At 45.6% G+C, this 24,785-nt stretch overlaps 1 long non-coding RNA gene across 1 annotated transcript in view; it reads left to right on the forward strand.

The window, feature by feature from the left end:
- The first annotated feature begins 14,106 nt into the window (after positions 1 to 14,106).
- Positions 14,107 to 24,785, forward strand: part of LOC134358955 (uncharacterized) — a 39,482-nt gene continuing 28,803 nt past the window's right edge. Inside the window, exon 1 of the long non-coding RNA XR_010020982.1 lies at positions 14,107 to 14,283. This is a non-coding gene — a long non-coding RNA (uncharacterized LOC134358955). The remainder of the gene's footprint in view (positions 14,284 to 24,785) is intronic.

Below are 24,785 nucleotides of genomic sequence, written 5' to 3' on the forward strand. Positions count from 1 at the left end.
AACCCTGCTGTCCTGAGAGAGTTAGAAACAAATTGAACGGTAGTGTTTGAAAGAAAATTTAACTAATATTTGATGGGAAATGAACCAACAGAGTAGAGGGAATTATTCTGTAGATTAAAGGTAAGCTTTATATAGCAAAATGTGTGCTTGTGTCAATGATCTTGCTTCAGGCACCAATGTAGCATGCCCACAACTTAACCCTCACTTTCACGTCTTCGGAATGTGGGAGAAAACTGGAGCACTCGGAGGAAATACAGTCATGTGCAAACGATGAAGTCATAGCAGCAGGAATCAAACACCAAATAGAAATAAATTGATTGTAAAGTGTTACGCTAACCACTATGCTACCGTACTGTTTGTGGTCATGATATCTTCAAGTCTTAAGTAACACACAAAAAAAAACCTCAGGAGGAACACAGCAGATCAGGCAGCATCTATGGAAAAGAATAAACAGCCAATATATTGGGCTGAACCCCTTCAGAACTGAGAAGGAAGGGGGAAGATACAGAATAAAATGGGGGGGGGGGTGGAAGGCTGGCTGGAAGGTGATTGATGAAGCCAGGTGGGTGGGAAAGCTAAAGGGCTGGAGACAAAAGAATGATAAGAGGGGAGTGGACCATATGATGAAGGGTTCTAGGGTTAAGAAACCCATTATAACACCAAAGTAGACCTCATCCCTCTTAGTGACTGATATCAGTTTGGGTTCTTGCTGATGGCATGATTTGCTACCACTGAGACTTTGGCATTAATATGGCACAAGGTGAGATGGCACAGTGAGGTTTGGTAGACATGGCCACTGGAGTTTAGTGAGGGTCTGGCAGGGCATGTTATTTTAACCATCTGATGAGATTGGATATTTCAAAAAGCCTTCATTTACAAGTGTCTGGCATTGCTCATACAATTGTGGGTAAAGATATCACAGTATTACAAGTATAATGAGAGAAGTTACAGTGCACCCCTACTTTTTGAAAGGTTTGTTGGACATGAGATGTAATTTCTGAAACTGGCTGCTCTTCCCACCTTCAATAAGGTTATGTTGAACTCATTTCTTGAACTGAACCAATGCCTGTTCAACTATTTGCTCTAGATTTCAGTCCTTAATTTAAAAGCTCTTTCTTACTGTTTTAAACATCTCATAGCTATCCTTGTCCTTATCCCAATAAGGCTGTGCTGAGCATTCTGACTGGTCGCATCACAGTCTGGTATTGTGGCAATGTATAGGATCAGAAAAAAACTGATGAGAGTTGCAAACTCAGTCAGCTCCATCATGGGCACTAGTCTTCCCACCACTGAGAGCATCTTCAAAAGGTGGTACTCAAGATGGCAGTATCCCTCACCATCCAGGACATTCCCTCTTCTCCTCGCTACTATCAGGGTAGAGGTACAGGAATGATCCATGGACAGTAGTTCACTTGTATATACCTATTGTAACTTGTATTGCACAGTACTGCTGTTGCAAAATATCAAATTTCATGACACATGTCAGTGATAAAACTAATTCCAATTCCTTAACTCTGAAATCTGCACATTTCATCAGCTCTTGCCGCTGGCATCTAGTTGTTCCACAGTTGGAAACGGAGATCCTACCTTACAGAATTCCTTCCCTAAATCTCTCCATCTTGTCATGCCGCCTCCTTCCTGTAGGATGCTTGTCTTTGGACAGCTGTCGTAGCACCCCTCTGGTTTGCTGTCCTTTTGGGTACAGTTAAAGCCTTCCAACTACATTGGGCCTTTCCTTCCGTTCACAGCAGTGCACTGATGATGCCATAACCCTTCCACTCCATCCTGCCCCACCTAGAAAATGATGCCTCATACACTAGGGTGTTATTCATCGATTTTGGCTCAGTATTTAACGTGATCATTACTGTGGCGCTGATGGGTAAATGTTCTCAATGAGACTCAACACCCCCTTCTGTAAATGGACATTTGACAGAAAGACCCTAGTCAGTCTGAGTTGGCAGCAACATCTCGAGCTCCACCACTCTGAGCACTGGTGCCCTCCAGAGTTGTGTGCCCAGTCCACAGCTGAGTCACTACTGCACTGCCAGATCCAGCGCAAGCCACGTCATCAAGTTTGCTGATGATACAAGTGGCTGGTCTCATCTGCAACAATGATGAGTCAGCAGGTAAAAAGGCTTGTCAAATGGTGCGATAACAATGACTTGAGTCTTGTCATGGACGAGACAAAAGATGACTGTGGACATCCAGAGGGCGCAGGTTGGCCACTCTCCATTGCACATCAACGGCTCTGCCGTGAAGAGCACAAAGTTCTTAGGTGTGCACATAACAGATGATCTAACTGGGACCCACAATCTGCCAAGAAGGCGCAGCAACATCTACACTTTCTGAGGAGATTGAAGCATGCAAGGCTTCAACACCCCCCACCCTCCACCCATTCTAACAACCTTCCACAGGAGCACCACTGAGAGTCCCATCTGGCTCCATCATTTTTGATATGGAAGTTGCAAGGCATCCGATTGCAACACCCTACAGAGGATAGTTAAAAACCAGAGAGGGGATCACTGTGGGCTCCCTTTCCCTGTTTTTAACATTTACTGGAAGCATTGTAGATGAAGGGCCCAAAGCATCCCTACCACCCATCCCACAATCTCTGACCCACTAGCATCAGGAAGAAGGTACAGAAGCATCAGGACTAGGACTATCAGACTGGGTAACAGCTTCTTCCCTTAGGCTGTGAGAATAATGAATGTCCCGCCATCACTGATGTCTCGCCACTTGGACAGTAAGCTGTTTACTAGTTTACCTACACTGTGTGCTACATACCATGTGCTATGTATGATATGTTTTGTGGGTGCACTGTGGTTCAGAAGAATGTTATTTCATTTGGTTGTATCAGATGACAATAAACTTGAACTCAATTACTCACCCATGAAGCACCTGGGGACATTTTGCTACTTTATAGGTAATAAATCAATGCAACTTACAAAAATAGTGTTACAGCACAGTACACGCCCTTCAACCCATGATGTGCTGACATTTTATCATACTCTAAAATCAATCTAACCGCTACTTCCATTTTTCTATCATCCATGAGCCTACATAACAGTTTCTTAAATGATCTCAATGTATCTGCCCGATTTGTTCTCCCTCACAACCCCATTCTCCTGCCTTCTCTCTGTAACCTTTGACACCCTTACTAATCAAGAACCTGTCAACCTGCATTTTAAGTATACCCAGAGACGTGAATCCACAGATTCACCACCCACAGGCTAAAGAAATTCCTCCTCATTGCTGTGGACATCTTTCTAGTAGTCTCAAGTAATTATTATCAACGTAGTCACCTTAAAGTACTAGAAATTAATCAAAAATATTAATAGCAGGCAAAATATTTTTAAAAATAACCAAACCACTGATCACATTGCTTTGGAGAGTGAGCAAATTCAAATGAATGAAGTCATACCAGCCAGTTGTGATAAAGTTGAGGAACCAGACTGGAAGTGCATTCAGTTCCTGAACTCAGGACATCATTGTGAGTCCACTGTTGGAAGGGGAGGATACCGAGGTGAACTTGTCAGGTCTTCTCTGTGGACTGTGGGGCTGGAGGTGAGAGCAGTCTGGTCTAGTGTTGGATAAGAGACTCCATTTTAGGCAGCTGAAATAGCATTGATTCTCCACAGGGTGTAGCTGCACCTCCACATCTAGAGCAGCCACACCATTGCTGGGTGTTTTCTACTGAGGTAAAGCCAGGGAAAATTGAGTGGCAGAGCTCAATCTTCACCTGCTCTATTGTTCAAACTTCAAAGTAAAATTTATTATCAAAGTACCCATATGCTACCATAAACCACTTTGAGATTCATTTTCCTGCAGGCATACAGAGGAAAATAAATGCAATAGAATTTATGAAAAACTCCATAAACAAGAACTGACTGCCAATGTGCAAAAGAAGACACATTGTGTAAATAAGAAATAACACTGAGGACCTGAGTTGTAAAGAGTTGTTGAAAGTGAGTCCAAAGGTTGTGGAATCAGATCAGATTTGAGGTGAGTGAAGTTATCCACACTGATACTGGTACTTACTAGTTGTAGGATAATTAAAAGTTCAAAGTAAATTTAGTATCTAAGTATGTACATGTTCACCATACACTACCTTAAGATTTATTTTCTTGCAGGCATTTACAGCAGAACAAAAGTACAATAGAATCAGTGAAAAACCACACACAAAGATCGACGGCCAATGCACAAAACAAGACAAACTACAAATACAGCACAATAAACAAACTGAGAACGTGAGTTGTAGAGTTCTTGAAAGTGAGTCTGTAGGTTGTGGAATCAGTTCAGAGTTGAGGTGAGTGAAGTCAGCCATGCTGGTTCAGAAGTCTGATTTTTTGAAGATTAATAACTGTTTCTGAACCTGGTGCTGTGAGGCCTAAGGCTGCTATATCTCCTCCCCAATGGCAGCAGTAAGAAGACAGTGTGGGCTCGATGGTGGGGCAGGCTGTATCCGCGACTCTTTGTTGGCTTTTCTATTCCTGAACATTAGTATTTCCATACCAGGCCATGATGCAACCAGTCAGGATGCTTTCCGCTGTGCATCTATTGAAGTTAGTCAGTTTTTGATGACTTGCTGAATCTGCGCAAACTTCTAAGAAAGTAGAGGTGAGTCATGCCTTTTTTATAATGACACTTACATGCTGGTCCCAGGGCAGGTCCTCTGGTATGATAACACCAAGGAATTTAAAGTTACTGACCTTCTCCAAATCCAATCCCCTAAAGGGAAACCCTCCCCCTCACCCATAACACCACCGTTTCTTCCACCTGTAGTCAGTAATCACGTCTTTGGTTTTGCTGATGTTTGAAAAGGTTCAAAACTCTTTACAAGTCCGAAGTGAATGAAGCACAAGCCTTGTTGCCCAATATGTACTCATGGTCTTGATGGGCAGCATTTAATATTTTTAATTCTGACTTGAATTGTTCTGTGGGATCGTTTTGCCTTCCCCCGGAGAACAGACTTGCTTTTAGAGCAGTAATCTGCCAATGTTCCAGTGCCGCTCCTGGATTACATGCTCAAATCCCGGGAGTGGGCTTGGAGATCCTGCTCTCTGGCTTGGAGTCAAGACTGCTGCTTGCTCAGGCACAGATGGTATTTAGCAGCAGCAGTTTAGTGCTTCCAGAGTTAACGATTACACATTCCACCGCCCCCACCTCCTCCCAACCTGGCCGGGCCTCTGGAAATATCCAACTTCTTCCATTCAGCAGCTTGTGGTGAAAAACATTCAGGTTTATGTCACTCATAAACCAGGCTGTGGAAAACCCTGCACTGCAGCAGGCAATAACAACAAAACTGAACACACCTTCTTCCAACCACTTTATTTTCCCTCAGCCGTCTCAATTACTTCCATTCAGAGACTGGCTCCGACACTGGAGACAGCAAGAAGCAGAAGGAGGGTGCGAGGCTGCGGCGCTGCCGGGAGCGGGCCCGGTAACCAAACAGCATAGGTGGCACGGTAGTGTAGCAGTTAGTGTGGCACTAATACAGCTCAAGGCATCAGAATTTGGAGCTCAATTCCAGCGCCGTCTGTACGTTCTCCCCATGGCCGCGTGGGTTTCCTCCGGCTTCCGAAGACGTACCAGCTAGTAGATGAAATGGCCGTTGTAGATTGTCCTGTGATTAGGCGAGGGTTAATTAGGGGGGTTGCTGGGTAGTGCAGCTCATTGTGCCTGAAGGGCCTGTTCCACGCTGTACCTCTAAATAAAATAAATAGACAGATTTTTAAAAGATCAGCTTTACTTGTCACGTGGAGATACCAAAGGAGGTATAAGGCACTCCTTCCCTCTGCTAGCCTGCAAGTCACCCTTGGGCAAGGTGTAGCAACTGCTAAAGCTCCCCAGTCAGGGTCACGTAAGCAGGTGGTGAATGGTGGTACGAGCGGCTGGTGCACTTCACAAGTCCTGGTTATGCGACCACTGACACCACACTGACAATCTCTGACGAGTAATGACAATGGCTGGGGTCACCCATCTTAATGGCTGAGGCCTCCAACTCCAGGACAGGCTGCCACCACTTGGCCCCGGACTCCCGGACTCTCAGACGTGTGAGACGTACATTTTGCAGATAAAGAGAAGGAGGTGATTTAGAATGTTGAGTTCACATTAAGATCATGGTTGACTGTATTCTAAGGTCTATCCACCTGCCGTGGCCCCTTTTTAAGTGACCATTAGGCTTGCTGGTACCCCAAGTGAGTGAGTCCCAGCTCTTCACGACACTATGGTGAAGAAACACTCCACCTGCGGGTGCCCTGGTCTCCACCCACAACTCAAAGATGTCTGGGTTAGGATCAGTGAGCTGTGGGCACGCAGTGTTGGTGCTGGTAGCGTGGCGACATTTGTGGGCTGTCCCCAGCACGTCTTCGGACTGTGTTGGCCGTTGATGGAAATGGCGCATTTCACTGTATGTTTCGAAGTTTTGATGTATGTTTGGCAAATATACCCGATCTTTATCTTTGATGAGAAATGGAAGGAAGGAAACGTGGTTACTGTACACTACGCTGTCATGTAAATGGATGACTGAGAGGCGGGAGGAAGGCTCTGTTTCCAAGTTCTCTCTCTCTATGACTGTATCACTGCACCACAGTTGCTGTTTATTCATACCGCTACCCCCCTTGGGCACATACCCTCTGGGAATGTGAGATGTGGGGGGTGGGGGTGGGGTCATTCCTTCACAACGAGTGGAAGACTTCACCCCCTCCTCTCTTTGTTCCTTCACTGAGTTGTTCAGTGGGGAGAAGGAGGGGGTAGAGCCTATCAGGGAAACCACCAGGGCCTATCAAATGGGTGGTGGGGGTGCGTTAGACAGCAATTGGGCTGCCAACTGGAGGTCAAGCAGACCTGGAGATTTTAAGGGTGTCCTGAGGCAGGGTTTCAACCTGAAACTTTTCTCCCACAGATGCTGTTCCACTTTCTAGATTCCTCCAGCGGTTTTAAGCCTCATATCTTCGAAAGGATGTGCTGGTATTGGAGAAGGTCCAGAGGAAAGAAAGGAGTGTTTGATGGCTCTGGGTCTGTACTCGCTGGAGTTTAGAAGAATGAAGGAAATGTAATTGAAACCTACCTGATATTGAAAGACCTAGATAGAATGTGGAGAGGATGTTTCCAATAGTGGAAGAGCCTAGGACCAGAAGCACATCCTCAGAATACAAGGATGTCCTTTTAGAACAGAAATGTAGAGAGAGGTGAATCTGAGGAACTCATTGCCACAGACAGCTGTAGAGTCCAAGTCTTTGGGTATATTTAAAGCAGAGGTTGACAGGTTCTTGATCTGTAGGGGTGTCAAAGGTTACAGGGAGAAGGCAGGAATCTGTGGAATTCATTCTCACGGAGGCCAAGTCATTGCATATATTTGGAACTGAGGTTGATAGGTTCTTGTTTAGAAAGAGCATCAACGATTATGGGGAGAAAGCAGGAGAATGGGTTGAGAGGGAAAATAAATCAGGCATGATCAAATGGTAGAACAGACTCGATGGGCTGACTGACCTAATTTGCTCTTATGTCTTATGGTCTTATGTTCTCAAGCAGCTTTGAATTATGTTCTTATTATTTGTTGCTGGGAATGTAAAGGCACTCTGCCAAAACATACCCCAGGAGCCAGATGGCAGGGGAGAAATCTGGTGTTTATTGGAAACCTCCAGTCACTGCATCTACTGGGTAAATAGCACTGTTTTGTGAAGAGCCATTGCTGCCGCCCCCTGTGAGTGATTTTTCAAATTGACACTCTGTGGGGTTTATAACAGTGAGACGGAGGAGTTCCGGGGGCTGAGATATTTTAAATAGACTCTGTAGACAGTTTGCTCTGGTGAGGAAACATTTAACTCGTCTCCCCGGACAGAACATATGAGCTATTCAAGCAGGCTCTGCTGAATGTCCAGACTTCATTTGTTACAAAATAGACCACTTGCTCTGGCTCTGACCACTGGGTGGGCAAGTCGGCGAGTCTGGGATTCAAGGCCGGGGGTGGGGTGGCAGTTAGCGGAACTCTATTGCAGTGCCAGTGACCCAGGTTATTTCCCACTGCTGACTGTACGGAGTTTGTACTGTACGTTCTCCCTGTGACCGCGTGGGTCTCTCCCTACGTTCCAGAGACATGCGGGTTGGTAGGCTTAATCAGCCATATTGGTGTGATTGGGTAGTGCAGGCTCATTAGGCCAATAGGGCCTGTTACCGTGCTGTATCTCCAAATCAATGAATAGTTCAGGGTCCCATTGTTGGGTCAATACCAAACATCAAAGGCAGAAGGTTGATTGGGAGGCTGGGGGCACGGAGACCGCCTGTCCCGGAGTTTGGAGGGCTGTGTGTGAGGGGCTGGATCGGGTTTGTTTGGCTGTTGTTGTTGTTTCATTCCTGTTGTTCCGCTGAGCATTGCGGGCACGCTAGGTTAGAGCCAGCATGTGTGGTGTCACTGGCAGGCTGCCCCCGGTACATCATCAGACATGGGAGCAGATTGAGTCCATTAGGGCCCATTGATTCTGTTCTGCCCTTCCATCATGGCTGGTTTATTATCCCTCCCAATCCCATTCTCCTCCTAACCTTTGACGCTCTGATTCATTACCCTCCGCTTCAAGTATATCCAATGACTTGGCCTCTGTGGCAATGAATTCCACAGATTCACCATCCTTTGGCTGAAGAAATTCCTCCTCTCCTTTGTTCTAAATGGATGTTCTGGACTGTCCCAGAGGAAACACCCTCTTCATATCCACTCTATTTAGACCTTTCAACATTCAAAAGCTTTCAGTGAGATCCCCCCGCCATCCTTAGGTTGCGTTGGTTATTAAAGCAAATGAAACATACTGTGGTTTGTTTTAATGTTACATGTGATAAATAATTCAACCCGAACCTGAATCTCACTGGGCTGCTCCTCATTGGCTGACAGAACGTTGGCTGTGGACTTTGATGAAGTTTGCCACATTGTGCCACCGACACTGTGGGGTGAGACACAGGCCAGTCTGCACCTGCACCCTTTCCAATTTACAGCGACCATGCTGTGTTTAAGATGTAAAAAAAACACCTGCTGGCCTGTTTAAAGTCATTTCTTCACAAGTTCAAACGGGCTTTTGTCTGCCAAGAATCATTCTTTTGCCTTTTCTCTGCCGGCAGACATTTGATAAGTTCTCCAGTCTCAGTCTGCAGTTATATATACATGCACTGTATATAGTGTATACAGGGTCTAGCAGAACAGGTGTGTTTTTGCGCCCAAACCTTTGCTGCAAGCCGAGCATTTCAGTCCACCCGGTGAGGGAGAAATCATGGACCAGATTCCTCGGCCTGCTCTGCACCACACCTCCCAATTCCATTTTCCCAGCTAACCATAAAGACCAGGGTGTGGAAAGGTCATGGAAAGAGAATAAGGGGAAAATGCAAAAAAAAAGAATGAAAAAGGTAAATATTAATGCAATATCTGAATGTGTAGCCAGCAAATATAGAACAGTACAGGGCCTTCTGCCCACAATATTGTGTTGACCTTTTAACTCACTTAACCTTTCCGCCTACATAACCCTCCATGTTTCTATTGTTCATGTGCCCATCTTAGGGTTTCTTACATGTCCCTAATGTATCTGCCTCTACCACCACCCCTGGCTGTGGGCTCCATGCAAAAAAACCCACCTCTGATATCCCTGCTATACTTTCCAACTATCACCTGAAAATCATGCTTCTCAAAATAGTCATGTCTGCCCTGGGGAAAAAAAAATCTCTGACCGTCCACTCTATCTCTGCCTCTTATCATCTTGTACAGCTCTATAAAGTCACCTCTCAAAAGAACAGCCCTAGCTCACCCAGCCTACCCTCATAAGACATGCTCTCTAATCCTGGTAAATCTCCTCTGCACCCTCTCTGAAGCTGCCTCATCCTTCCTATAATGAGGCAACCAGAACCGAACACAATACTCCAGGTGTGGTCTAACCAGAGTTTTATAACTCTGCAACATTACCTCTTGAACTCAATCCCCCGACTAATGAAGGCCAACACATCATCGGCTTTCTTAACTACCCTATCAGCTTGTGAGATATTTACATAGAGTTTTCTTTGAAGAAAATTCACAGCAAGTTTCTTCAAACAGTTTTGTGATAGTAGCTGGATGCTTCAACAATGTTAATGGAGGGATGAGGATTCCAGAGAGAACAGTAGAAATAGCCTTCTGAAAATATTACATTGCCTTCAGACATGGAAAGGATGGGCATCAATGGAGCATCTCAAAGGGTCCACCCTGGGCCTGTCACAGTGATGCAATCACCAGGAAGGCACACCAGCAGCTCTACTGCATTAGGAATTTGAGAAGATTTGGTAAGTCACCAATGACTAGCAAGTATCAATAGATGTACTGAGGAGAGCATTCTGACCAGTTGCATCATTGCTTGGTATGGGCAGGGGGGTCTCCAATGCCCAGGATTGAGAGGCTCCACAGAGCTGTAGGCTCTGCCAGCTCCATTGTGGGCACTAGCCAGCCCACGATCAAAGACATCTTCAAAAGATGTTGCCTCAAGAAGGCGGCATCCTTTGTGAAGGACCCTCGCCATCTGGGACATGCCCTCTTCTCGCTGGAGCCTGAAGATGCACACTCAGTGTTTTGGGAAGAGCTTCTTCCTTGCTGCCATCTGATTTCTGAATGGTCCATGAACCCAAGAACACTAATCCACTGTTCTGCTCTCTTTTTCGCACTGCTTATCTATCAATCTATTTGTCATTGTAACTTACAATATTTTTATGTCATGAACTGTATTGCAGCCTCAAAACAACAAATTTCATAACATATGGTACAGAGGAAATGTCAGGGGTAAGTTTTTTACACAGAAAGTGGTGAGGGCGTGGAATGGGCTAACAGCGGTGGAGGCAGATACACTAGGGTCTTTTAAGAGACTCCTGGATAGGTACATGGAGCTTAAAAAAATAGAGGTCTATGGGCAACCCCAGTAATTTTTAAGGTAGGGACATGTTCAGCACAACTTTGTGGGCCAAAGGGCCTGTATTGTGCTGTAGGTTTTCTATGTTTCTATATGTCAGTGATAATAAACTTGATTCTGGTGTCTTGCCCAAAACACAAAACCTCGGCCGATACAGCCTTCTGTCAGTATTGCACTGGTAGTCGGTCTCTTTCAGGGGACCTGAAATCACATCCTTTCCAAAAGCAGCTCTGCCATTCCTGTTAAATAGGGATTCTTCTGGAGGTATGGCCTTAAGTTGAAGCACTTCGTAATAAAAACTATGTTGAATGCCAAGATCTGTCAACATAGTATGACTCTCAGAGTGAGGCAATCGTGGAAGGATAGTGCAGAGGAAGGTTTCATTTTGACATGTGCCGGCTTCTCCACTGATACAGTGTATGGTTTCAGTTCCTACATCCCTGATCAGGAAGAAGCAGTGTTCCCTCTCTTGGTGCTACTGAATCAGACGCAAGTTTATTACTCATATAGATTATTTGTTTAGAGATACAGAGCAGAGCTGGCACTTTTGGCCCATTGGGCCGTGCTGCCCAGCAACCCACCTACTGAACCCTAGTCTAATCACAGGACAATTTACAATGACCAATTATCCATGTTTGGAATGTGGGGGAGACTGGAGAACCCGGGGGAACTGATACGGTTCACACAGAGAACATACGACTCTTTACCAGAATTGAACTTTGAACTCTGGAATGCCCAAAGCTGTAAAAACATTGCGTAAACTGCTACGTTACTGTGGTGCCTGTTTAATCCTGAGAGTCAGAGAGCATGGAAACAGGTCCGTCAGTTCAACTCATCCATGTTCATTGAGCTGGTCCTGTCTGCTCACTTTAGGCTGATCAGCCCTCTTCTATTCATGTACAGTATTTATCTAGATGGCTTTTCAACATTGCCAACATGCTCCCCGACCACTATTTCTGGGAGTTCATCGCCCTCTGAGTGAAAAGAAGTTAATGGTGAAGGGTCTCGGCCCAAAATGTTGACTTTTTATTCTTCTCCATAGATGCTGTCTGACCTGCTGAGTTCTCCAGCATTTTGTGTGTGTTGCTCTGGATTCCCAGCATCTGCTTGTGTTTGTGATGCCTCTTTTAAATCCCTCACCTTTGATCTTATGCCCTCTTTTTTAGCTCCCCCCCCCGCAAGAAGTGCCTTCATCTTGACTATACCCCTCGTGATTTCAAACAGCTCCATCAGATCACCCTCAGTCCCTCAAATTCCAGGAAATAAAATCCTAGACAATACAACCTCTCCTTGTAATTAATACCCTCAAGTCTAGGAAATCTTTTCTGCACTCATTCTAATTTAAAAAGATTTTTCCTATAACAGAAAATGCAAAGTGTGTACCTGGGACAAGCCGGGCAGGAAATGACTGTGACTGGGCTTGAACCTTGGAGTGGGCGTGAGGGGATTTTGGAACTCACCAGACTGAGTCATGGGCTCTAAAGTAAACTTTGTTTGGAGTTACCAAGCCCGAGGCGAGCAAGAAACAACAGTGAGGCTTTGGTTCTGCCACCTGCTTTTCTTCTGCTGGGTGCGATCCAGGCTCTGGCAAAGGGCAGGCACTCCTTTCAGTTAGCAGGGGCACGTGACTGCACAGCCTGGGTTTTGTTTTGAGTGTGGTGTCTCGTCCCCCTGACTGAGAAGTCCACACAGTTTTTTTTAGAAACTTCCCCTGATTAAAAGCATGTGCGTTTAGTAAGAAAAGTCAGCCCCAAACAAGTCTCCTGGTAACTGTAAGTGGAAAAAGTGAATTCACAGCAAACCCCCTGATGTAAGCAATTATTAATACACTGTTCCTTGTCCTTAAAGGCAAATTGACCACATATTAATATGGAAACTGCTATCACAAACAAGTGGTTAATCCAGTAATCTGTTCTGACTTGCTTCAATATCACCACTTTGGCAAACACGTTCATAGCCAATCACAGATGACCTATTGCCTCTTTAAAAAGCCCCAGCCTGGCTGGTAGGGTGTTTAGTTCATTGCGGAAGGACTGAGCTTGGTTCCTTTAACCCTGAAGGGAGGGGACTTGGAACTGAGGGTTGGTGGTTGAGGGAGAGGGCTGCCGGGTGTGGTGGGGTTGAGGTTGTATGGTGACTAGTTTATGGTAGGATGCAAAATGCGAGATGGAATCTGAAAACCAGCAAGGACTGGAGGCTGAACTGACTTCAGGCAGAACTTGAAATTGAACCCAGCTCACTGAGCGTTGGGGATATTGCCACAGGGGTGATCACGTGACAGCAGTTTGTCAAACAGGTCTTTCTCTTTTCAAGTAACACACATAAGATGCTGGAGGAACGCAACAAGTCAGGCAGCGTCCACAGAGGGGATAAACAGTCAACATTTCAGGCCTTCATCAGGACTGGAAAGGAAGGGGAAGAAGCCAGAATAAAAATGTGGGAGGAAGGGAAGGGATACAAGCTGGCAGGTGACAGGTGAGACCAGGTGAGGGGGAGGGTGGATGGATGGAAGAGGTGAGGGGTGGAAGAGGTAATGGGCTGAAGAAGAAGAAATCTGATAGGGGAGGAGAGCAGACCATGGGAGAAAGGGAAGGTAATAGAGAGGTCAGCCTGAAATATTGACTGTTTATTCCTCTGCATGCTGCCGGCTGGTGGTGTCACGGCATCAGCGCCGGACTTCGGAGCGAAGGCTCCTGAGTTCGAAACCAGCTGGCTCCCCAGGCAGGCTTTCCATCCGTGCTGGGTCGAGCGTCGAGCTAGCAACTTGACCTTGTAAAAAAGAAATTGCCTGCTACAGAAACATCAACAGCAAAAAGCTGATGGCCTCTGCTCTCTCGTGAGTTTAAAAAGCAATTTCCTTTCCTTTATTCCTCTCCATAGATGTTGCCTGACCTACTGAGTTCCTGCACCATTTTGTGTGTGTTGCATGAGATTTCTAGCATCTGCAGTACCTCTTGTGTCTATGATTTGTTCTCTCTCTCTCTGATATTTTTAAATCAAGTAAATCTATTTCTACTGCCTGCAGTAATTTGCCTCCTGATTTACATGTAGGAAGGCTCTGTGAGATGTTCTTTAACCTCAGGAGTGGGTAGGGCAGTTTTGGCAGATCAGGAAAGCCCTGCTGGGAGCGGTAGAAGAGGTGATGTCATCAAGTGCGCAGTGCCTGATGTGGTATCACCACTTTCACAGCCTACAGCTACCCCAAAACATTTCAGATACTTGAAATCTGGTGATGGTATGACTCGGGAAGCATGGCATTGAACCGGTGCACACAAAGATCCCAACAAGCTTTAAAGGGCACACAGTCGTGAAGGAGTTAGCGTCACATTTTACAGCATCAGCATTCACTGATCGGTGTTCAATTCCTGCCAAGGTCTGTAAAGAATTTGTATGCTTTCCCTGTGACCACGTGCTCGGGTTTCCTCCCAAATTCCAAAGACATATGTTTGGATTGGAATGATTAGTAAGGCAAAAGATTCCAGATTGCTTGTTTGTCTATCTTTGTGTGTAGTTTTTCCTTTTGTGTTTCTTTGTATCTATTGTGAATGCTCGCAAGAAAATGAATCTCAGAGTAGTATATAGGGACATATACTGTATGAACTTTGATAATGAATTTACTTTGGTGTTGAGAGAGAAAATAAATCAACCATGATAGAATGGCAAAACAGAGTTGATAGGCTGAATGGCCTCATTCTGCTCCTATACCTTATTTTTCTGTTGTTGTTTTGTAGCTTGTTATGTGTTGTGTTGCTTTTGGGTATGGAACGTGTGAGGACGTTTTCAGTCTGCTCCCAGCACACCCTCGGGTGTCTTATTTGCCTAACACAAACAATGCATTTCACTGTCTGTTTTGATGTACGCATGATAAATAATCTTGAGTCTTCACATCTCATAGTCGTATGACGCCTGTTGATTCAGTTCAAATTGTGATTTTTTTTCAGAAGGCAGGCACCTCACCAACTCTCTGAGGCAGGGTTTGGTGATTTCACCTAACAAACAGAGTGACGGTTTCATCAAGAGGAAATTGGCTCATCCAAGTGACTAAATCCGTGCGAAATCATTGAAACCAGCAGGCAAAATAGAAAAAAACATTGCTTTTATTTGAAGAGAGTTGGAAAATAAGGAAGCAGTTGTTACCATGCTGTTACACAGGGGCTTGAACATAAGGCCACAAGACATAGGTTCAGAATTAAAGATCTTCTGGAGTCCTTAATGACATACAAAATCTTCTCAAGCTCCTAAGGCTGATGTGCCTTTCGAGACTGCATCAATATGTTGGGCCCAGGATAGATCCTTCGAGACTGACACCCAGAAACTCGAAACAGCTCACCCATTCCACCACCCACTTCTCACTAAAGGCTGGTGTGTGTTCTCCAAATGCTGGCCCAATCTGGCCACAGGTTCTGTCTTCTGAAAAGTCACTAGAGAGGAGCCCACCATGGTGTCCTGTGGAGAACCATGATCTGTGAAGGCCAGGCCCCTTGGGATGGAGGAGAAGGCAGGACCTGGTGAGACACTGGGACCCCAAGGCCGTGTGGCCAGCCCTTCAAGAACGACACAGGACCTAAAGAACAGAGCAGGTAATTTCAGCCCACAAGACCATAAGACATAGGAGCTGAATCTGGCCATTCGGCCCATCGAATCTGCCCCGCCATTCGATCGTGGCTCATTTATTTTCCCTCCCAACCCCTTTCTCTTGTCTTCCAAATGGACTATGTCTTATGGTCTTAGGGTCTATATGGCAGCATGGAGGGGCTCTTCTCAGAGAGAACCCTACATTTGTTCATCTGGCTGATAGTGAGACTGAAGGAGTTAAAGTCTGAGCATGGGTTGAATTCCTTTGTACTTAGAAGATTAGAGTGATCAGGATGTTTAAAATGTTACAGGATTTAATTGAGCCCCTACAGAGAAGCAATTCCCTCTGGTGGGGAGAGTCCAGAACAGGGAAACACTGCCTTCAAATTACATCCAGGTTACTGGAGGTGAGTACAGGAAGTACTTCATCACCCAGGGTGGAGGGACAGCACGAGGATGTGTGCTTCACCCCCTGCTCTACACCAATGACTGTGTGGCTAAGCACAGCTCCAACACCATATCCAAGTTCACTGATGACTCCACTGTTGTGGGCCGTATCAAAGGGGGTGATGAATCAGCACACAGGAGGGAGACTGAAATTTTGTCTGAGTGGTGTCGTAACAACAACCTCTCTCTCAATGTCAGCAAGACCAAGGAGCTGACTGTAGACTTCAGGGGAGGGAAACCAGCCCATGAGCCAGTCTCATCAGAAGATCAGAGTTGGAGAAGGTCAGCAACTTTCAATTCCCAGGTGTTACAGGGGACCTGCCCTGGAACCAGCAGGCAGGTGCAGTTGCGAAGAAATCAGCAGCAACTCTACTACCTTAGGAGTCTGCATGACATCTAAGACTTAGACAAACTTCTAAAGATGTGTAGTGATGGAAACTCCAATGCCTTTGTATGGAATATTCTACCAAAGGTAGTGAATTTGACTCAGTACGTCACTAGGAGGACAAAACCCTGCCAGCCATGAAACGTTGTCGCAGGGAAGCAGCATCCATCATCGGGGATCCCCTCACCCAGGACCTGCTCTCTGCTTGTGGTTGCCATCAGGAAGAAGGTACAAGAGCCTCAGGACTCACAACAGCAGCTTCAGGAACAGTTACTACCCCTCCATCAGGCTCTTGAACTGAATGGGGTAACTTCACTTGCCCCATCATTGAAATGTTCGCACAACCAGTGGACTCAGTCTCAAGGACTCTTTTCATTACCTCATGCTCTTGTTATTTATTGCTATTTCTTTATATCTGCATTTGCCCAGTTGGTTGTCTTCTGCACTCTGGTTGATCTTTCATTGATCCTGTTATAGTTACTATTCTATACACTTGCTGAGTCTGCCCAGAGGAAGATGAATCTCAGGGTTGTATATGGTGACGTATATGTACTCTGATAGAATCTCAGGGTTGTATATGGTGACGTATATGTACTCTGATAGAATCTCAGGGTTGTATATGGTGACGTATATGTACTCTGATAGAATCTCAGGGTTGTATATGGTGATGTATATGTACTGATAGAATCTCAGGGTTGTATATGGTGACGTATATGTACTCTGATAGAATCTCAGGGTTGTATATGGTGACGTATATGTACTCTGATAGAATCTCAGGGTTGTATATGGTGACGTATATGTACTCTGATAGAATCTCAGGGTTGTATCTGGTGACGTATATGTACTCTGATAGAATCTCAGGGTTGTATATGGTGATGTATATGTACTGATAGAATCTCAGGGTTGTATATGGTGATGTATATGTACTGATAGAATCTCAGGGTTGTATATGGTGACGTATATGTACTCTGATAGAATCTCAGGGTTGTATATGGTGACGTATATGTACTCTGATAGAATCTCAGGGTTGTATCTGGTGACGTATATGTACTCTGATAGAATCTCAGGGTTGTATATGGTGACGTATATGTACTCTGATAGAATCTCAGGGTTGTATATGGTGACGTATATGTACTCTGATAGAATCTCAGGGTTGTATATGGTGACGTATATGTACTCTGATAGAATCTCAGGGTTGTATCTGGTGACGTATATGTACTCTGATAGAATCTCAGGGTTGTATCTGGTGACGTATATGTACTCTGATAGAATCTCAGGGTTGTATATGGTGACATATATGTACTCTGATAGAATCTCAGGGTTGTATCTGGTGACGTATATGTACTCTGATAGAATCTCAGGGTTGTATCTGGTGACGTATATGTACTCTGATAGAATCTCAGGGTTGTATCTGGTGACGTATATGTACTCTGATAGAATCTCAGGGTTGTATCTGGTGACGTATATGTACTCTGATAATAACAACTACTTTGAACTTTGACTTTGAAGCTGTAACTTGCCCTCCAACCCGGACGCAGAGCCACAGTGCAGATGGGACAGGGCTTTCCAAATGGACAGGAGCTGAGCTGCCTGTTCCTTTTGTTGTGTTTTGCCCTTGGTTTGGCCACTGTAATGAACTGCAGAATGATAGATTCAAGCCAGCTGCTGAGACTGGAAGAGAATGTGGTGTGACTGTAGGCCATGTCGAATTCAATGAGGGCATTGTGCTTTCACAGGCAGTCTCTCTGGGCTGACTCCATGAGCCAGTGCTTTCTGCAACCATTTGAAATTTCAGTTCTCATTCTTTTACTGACAGGCTGGGTGAATCATAGTCACCGAGTATGCCTGCAGGAACATCACAGAAACAGGACCTTCAGCCCATCTAATGTGTGTCTCCAATTCAGTGCTATGGCCCATCACCAACTAAAGATGGCCAGTTTCAGCTGACTGTGGTGAGTTGCCAAACTCTTATCCTACCTAGTCCCATGGACTCGCACCTGGACTATAGCCTCGTACTCTCCCAACTATGTACTTATCCAAACTTCTCTAAGGGTTGCAATTCACCTCTTCCACTGGCAGCTCGATCCACACTCTCACCACTCTCTGAGTGAAGAAGCTCCCCCTCAGTTCCTCTGAAATATTTTAACTTTCACCCTTAACCTATGACCTCTAGTTCTAGTCCCACCTTACAATGGAAAAAGCCTGCTTGCTTTAACTGTATCTGTACCCCTCACTCATAACTTTGTAAACCTCTATCAAATCTCCCCTCCTTCTCTTAGGCTCCAAGGAATAAAGTCCTAACCTGTTCAATCTTTCCCTGTAACTCAGATTTTTAAATCCCAGCGACATCCTTGTGAAAATTCTCTGTACTCTCTCAATCTTAATGATATCTCTCCTGTAGGTAGGTGACCAGAACTGCTCACATCAGTGTAAATTAGGCCTCACCAACATCTTATACAACTTCAACATAACATCCCAACTCCTGAATTATCTGGTGGCAAGGCCATAAGATGAAAGGAGGACGCACCCTTCACACCCCACAGCATGGTTCAAAGCACAACGCAGTCGAAAGCAGCAACCAGTCTGACAGCAGTAGGATGAGCACTTCCAAATTCCCAGCTGTCAAAATCTCTGAAGATCTATGGGAGAGAGGCAAAGGGAAAGCCATTGCTGAAATGAACTCAGATGAAATCTCAGCTGGAGTTTACCAGAAGGCATGTGGGAAACTCTGAAGTCAGCTGGAAGAAGGTTCTATGATCTGAAGATACCAAAATTGAGCTTTTGGGCCATCGGAATAAACACTGTTTGGTGTAAGCCAAACACCTCACATCAGCAAAAACACACCATCCCTACCATGAAGCATGGTGGTGGCTGCATCATGCTGTGGGGATGCTTGACTGCAGCAGGTCCTGGAAGGCTTGTGAAGACAGAGAATAAAATAAATGCAGCAAAGTACAGGGAAAGTCTGGAGGAAAACCTGATGCTATCTGCATGAGAACAGTGACTTGAGAGATTTGTTTTCCAGCAAGACAATGACCTCAAGCATAAAACCAAAGCTACACAGGAATGGCTTTAAAAACCACAAAAAGTCATATGCTGGAGTGGCCAAGTCAGAGTCCAGACTTCAATCTAATTGAGAATTTGTGGCTGAACTTGAAAAAGGCTGTTCACCCACGATCCCCATGCAACCTGACAGAGCTTGAGCAGTTTTGTAAAGAATAGGAACATAGAAAAGCTACAACACAATACAGGCCCTTCAGCCCACAATGCTGTGCTGAACATGTACGTACTTTAGAAATTACCTAGGGTTACCCACAGTCCTCTATTTTTCTTAGCTCCATAATGTGGAAAAATTTCTGTGTCCGGATCGCAAAACTGATAGAGACCACAGACTCAAGGCTGTAATTGCTGCCAAAGGTGCATCTACTAAATACTGACTTGAAGGGGGTGAGTGATTATGCAATCAATTACTTTGTGTTTAATAATTGTAATAAATTTAGACCAATTTGTAGAAATTTGTTTCTATTTTGACATGAAAGAGTTCTTTTCTGTTGATCCATGTCAAAAGGCCAAATTAAATCCACCGTGATTCAATGTTGTAAAACAATAAAACATGAAAACTTCCGGGGGGGGGGTGAATACTTTTTATAGGCATGGGCATATATATTCTTACCGTAATTTATAGTGATTCTTACTTGTTACACTGTGCTGCTACAACACAAATTTCAAGATGTATTTCACAAACTTTGAACTTTGAAATGTCAGTGATGATTCTGACTCTAAGTGTAGCAACCAGTCTGAAAAGTGTAGGGAAACATAACTCATGGCCGTAACATGAAAGTTTGGTTCTCTGAGTTGGAGAAAGACTGCCTTGTGTTGCTTGGTGAAATCTCTTGTCACCAAGAGCTGGAGGGTCCTTGGTTAACTCACACACGTCAGGGACCTCAATCCTTGCTGGTCCCTTTTGCCATTTCTCTCTCTTTCTCGCCACACACACTGGCCTGGGTGATGCCATCTTGTTAGTATTTCTGCTCTTCTGTGATCCAATTTTGATTCCACCCAGACTATGTCACACCAGCATTACTAACTGATAACATTTCTCCAAATGCAAAACTGGGCTGGGCACTTAAGCACAATCCTCCCTTTCAGGGCTTGACCTTTGTCACATGAGACCATAAGACAAGGGAGCAGAATTAGGCCATTTGGCCCATCGAGTCTGCTCCAGCATTCAAGCATGGCTGATTCTTTTTACCCCTCCTCAGCCCCGCTCCCTGGTCTTCTCCCTGTAACTTTTGCTGCCATGGCCAATCAAGAACCTATCAAGCTCTGCCTTAAATACACCCAATGACCCGGCCTCTACAGCTACCTGTGGTAATAAATTCCACAAATTCACCAGCCTCTGGCTAAAGAAATTTCTCCCATCTCTGTTCTAAATGTACGCCCCTCTATCCTGAGTCTATGCCCTTTTGTCCTACACTCCCCCACCATGAGAAACATCCTTTTCACATCTACCCTGTCTAGACCTTTCAACATTACATTGAGACATACAGCATTGATTAATTGCTTGTGTCAACAACCAGCACAGTCCGAGGATGTATTGGCGGCAGCCTGCAAATGTTGTTACGAGCCCACAACTTACTAACCCAAACCTGCACATCTTTGGAATGTGGGAGGAATCTGGGATACCCGGAAGAAACCTACGTGGTCACAGTGAGAACGTGCAAAGCCCTCACAGACAGTGGCTCCTCCTAAATGTCATCGGCCAGTCTCAGTAGAATTATACATTCAGATTTATTTATCAAAGCAGACAGTGAAATGTGTCGTTTGCATTGACAACCAACACAACTTCCAGTCATGCTGGGAGCAGCTCGTAAGTGTCACCACACACTCCAGCACCAACTCTGCAGGCCCACAACCTGCTCCTTTGTTCCATTCATCACTTTTTCAGGCACCTTGCTGGCATCTGGCAACTCGACCAGATGGCTTCAGATCTCAATGAAGGCTGGTCCCATCCAAAGTCCATGGGGTAAGTGACAGCTAACTTTTCCCCAGCATTTGCCCCGGGAGATGCTCATTCAGTGGATAACACACTGGTTGCAGCCCATTACATACACTTGTGCATGTGACAATAAACACAGCTTCGATTACTGGGCATGTAGAAGTGACCGGTCAACTGAATTGCAGACCTCAGGACATCGTTTGGCCTTGGCCTGCCCATCCAGGCAGCCATCAGAGACACTGATGACTGTGGGAGAAGGCTGTCTTGATGGACAGGCCAAGGCCAAACGATGTACGGACAGGCTCAAGGTTTTCTTCATCACCGCAACACAGGATGTTCTTCAGGAAGAATCAATAGACAATAGGTGCAGGAGTAGGCTATTCATCCCTTCAAGCCAGCACCACCATTCACGGTGATCATGGCTGATCATCCACTATCAATATCCAGTTCCTGCCTTATCCCCATAACCTTTGATTCCACTATCTTTAAGAGCTCTATCCATCTCTTTCTTGAAAGCATCCAGAGACTTGGCCTCCACAGCCTTCTGGGGCAGAGCATTCCATACATCCACCACTCTCTGGGTGAAAAAGTTTTTCCTCAACTCTGCTCTAAATGGCCTACCCCTTATTCTTAAACTGTGGCCTCTGGTTCTGGACTCACCCATCAGCGGGAACATGCTTCCAGCCTGCAGCGTGTCCAATCCCTTAATAATCTTAAATTTTTCAATAAGATCCCCTCTCATCCTTCTAAATTCCAGAGTATACAAGCCCAGTCTAATTCTCGGTCCTGTGCTGGGGCTGCTGTCAATATCAAGTCTGATAACGGCAGGATGAAGCTGTTCTTGTGCCTGGTGGGACGTGCTTGCAGACTTCTGTGCGATAGGAGAGGGGAAAAGAGAGAACCAGTGCAAACCAACTAACTGACTGCACAGTCTGGTCCTTAGCATTGGAGACCCGATGACTGAGAGGCCGGGGTCAAGGACTCGAGATTGGAGGCCGGGAGATTGGAGGTGCGTGTGTGCGTCTCTGCTGAGCACGGTGGCATGCTAGGTTGGCGCCGGAATGTGAGGCCACATTTGTGGGCTGCCCCCAGCACATCCTCAGGTTGTTGACGCGAGTGATGTGTTTCACGGACAGTATATTTCAATGAACAATGTGAGGAATGTGAAGCTGAACACCAACACTAATAATTAACAGGGAGAACCGGTGCTGCAGAAAGCTCCCTACATCCACGTGCACTCCATATCCCCCACCGATGGCTGATTCCCTGACCAAGGCAGGGCTGGGAAGCAGAAGGCATAGTGGGCTGTTGCAAATTCTGTGTAATTCCTGACTCGTGACACCTTGCTGAAGCAGCTGTCGTTTCTGCTCCAAGTACACTTGTGCAGCTCAGCCTCACTCCACAGTCACGGGACCCTAAACTCTTCAGACTGATGCTCGGTACTAATGGTGGCCTGTCACCATTTTGCCAGAGCAGGTGGGAGGCCCACCACTGTCGGTAAGGAGTTTGTACGTTCTCCCTGTGATCGCGTGGGTTTCCTCCGGGGGCTCTGGCTTCCGGCCACAGTCCAAAGACGTACCATTTGGTAGGTTAATTGGCCATTGTAAATGGTCTCATGATTAGGCTCGGGTCTAATAGGGATTGCTGAGTGGGGTAACTCACAGGGTCAGAGGGGCCTGTTCCTCACAGCACCCCGATAAATAACTGAACACACACAACATTCTGACCAGTTTGGTCCTCAGTAGGCAGGGAGCTGCATTGAGAAGCTAATACAAAGAGACAAAGATGATCTTATGTGTCACGTGTACACCGAAATGTACGGTGAAGTGTGCCAACGACCAACACGGTCCAAGGGGATGCTGGGAGTGGCCTGCAAGTGTCGCCGTGCTTCCGGCACCAACGTAGCATGGGCACAACTCACTCACGCTGACCGGCACACCGTGTAATGTGGGAGGGAACCCATGCCGTCATGGGGAGAGTGTGCAACTCCTTACCGACAACGGTGATTGCTGGCACTACCCGTTGCATCCACGGTTAACTCATTGCATCAGATCTCTGCTTCAGGCCACACAGTGGGACACAACTGGTGAGATATTAGCTGCAGAAACCCCGAGTTTACTTTGTACTTGTACTTTACTGTTGAATTTGTTGTGTTTGTAAAGTTTACAAAGTTCATTTGAACTGTTTCACTCAGCTCACAACACAAGATAAGGCTGAAATTTTTAAGCGGGAAACATCAATCAATATCTTCCCATGATCAACACCAGCATGAGTTACTTGAATCAGAGAGCACTACAGCACAGAAACAGGCCCTTTGGCCCATGTAGTCCATGCCAAACTATTAATCTGTCTCGTCCTGTTGATTTTCACTTGGACCTTAGCCCTCCATACCCCTCCCATCCATGTACCACACAGGATGTGACATGTTGTCCTCCAGGCAGGGGCTTTTCAGTTAAGTTCCCTCACCAAATCCTGTTGTACCGTATAATCCACATGAAGGATTATCTCCTCGAGCAGGGGCAATTTGGAGCCAAGATTTCATCTGACTGTGAAACTCCCTCCCAATTTCTCTGCTTCTCATATGACTCCCTTGCTCAGGACTGTAAGATCAGAACAAGATGGGATGGGGGGAGATAAAGAAGGTGGCAGCAGTGGCAAGAGTCTGACAGTTGTGTACAATGACATAACTTTTAAGCAGAAGACATCTGATTAAAGGTTAGCTTTATTTGTCACGTATATCAAAACATACAGTGAAATAGAACACAGAATAGTACAGCACATTACAGGCCCTTCAACCCACAATGTTGTGCCGACCCTCAAACCCTGCCTCCCATATAACCCCCCCCCCACCTTAAATTCCTCCATATACCTGTCTAGTAGTCTCTTAAACTTCACTAGTGTATCTGCCTCCACCACTGACTCAGGCAGTGCATTCCACGCACCAACCACTCTCTGAGTAAAAAACCTTCCTCTAATATCCCCCTTGAACTTCCCACCCCTTACCTTAAAGCCATGTCCTCTTGTATTGAGCAGTGGTGCCCTGGGGAAGAGGCGCTGGCTGTCCACTCTGTCTATTCCTCTTATTATCTTGTACACCTCTATCATGTCTCCTCTCATCCTCCTTCTCTCCAAAGAGTAAAGCCTGAGCTCCCTTAATCTCTGATCATAATGCATACTCTCTAAACCAGGCAGCATCCTGGTAAATCTCCTCTGTACCCTTTCCAATGCTTCCACATCCTTCCTATAGTGAGGCGACCAGAACTGGACACAGTACTCCAAGTGTGACCTAACCAGAGTTTTATAGAGCTGTATCATTAAATCGTGACTCTCAAACTCTATCCCTTGACTTATGAAAGTTAACATCCCATAAGCTTTCTTAACTACCCTATCTACCTGTGAGGCAACTTTCAGGGATCTGTGGACATGTACCCCCAGATCCCTCTGCTTCTCCACACTACCAAGTATCCTG

This window comes from Mobula hypostoma, chromosome 2 (genome assembly GCF_963921235.1).
Source record: "Mobula hypostoma chromosome 2, sMobHyp1.1, whole genome shotgun sequence".
NCBI classification, from domain to species: Eukaryota; Metazoa; Chordata; class Chondrichthyes; order Myliobatiformes; family Myliobatidae; genus Mobula; species Mobula hypostoma.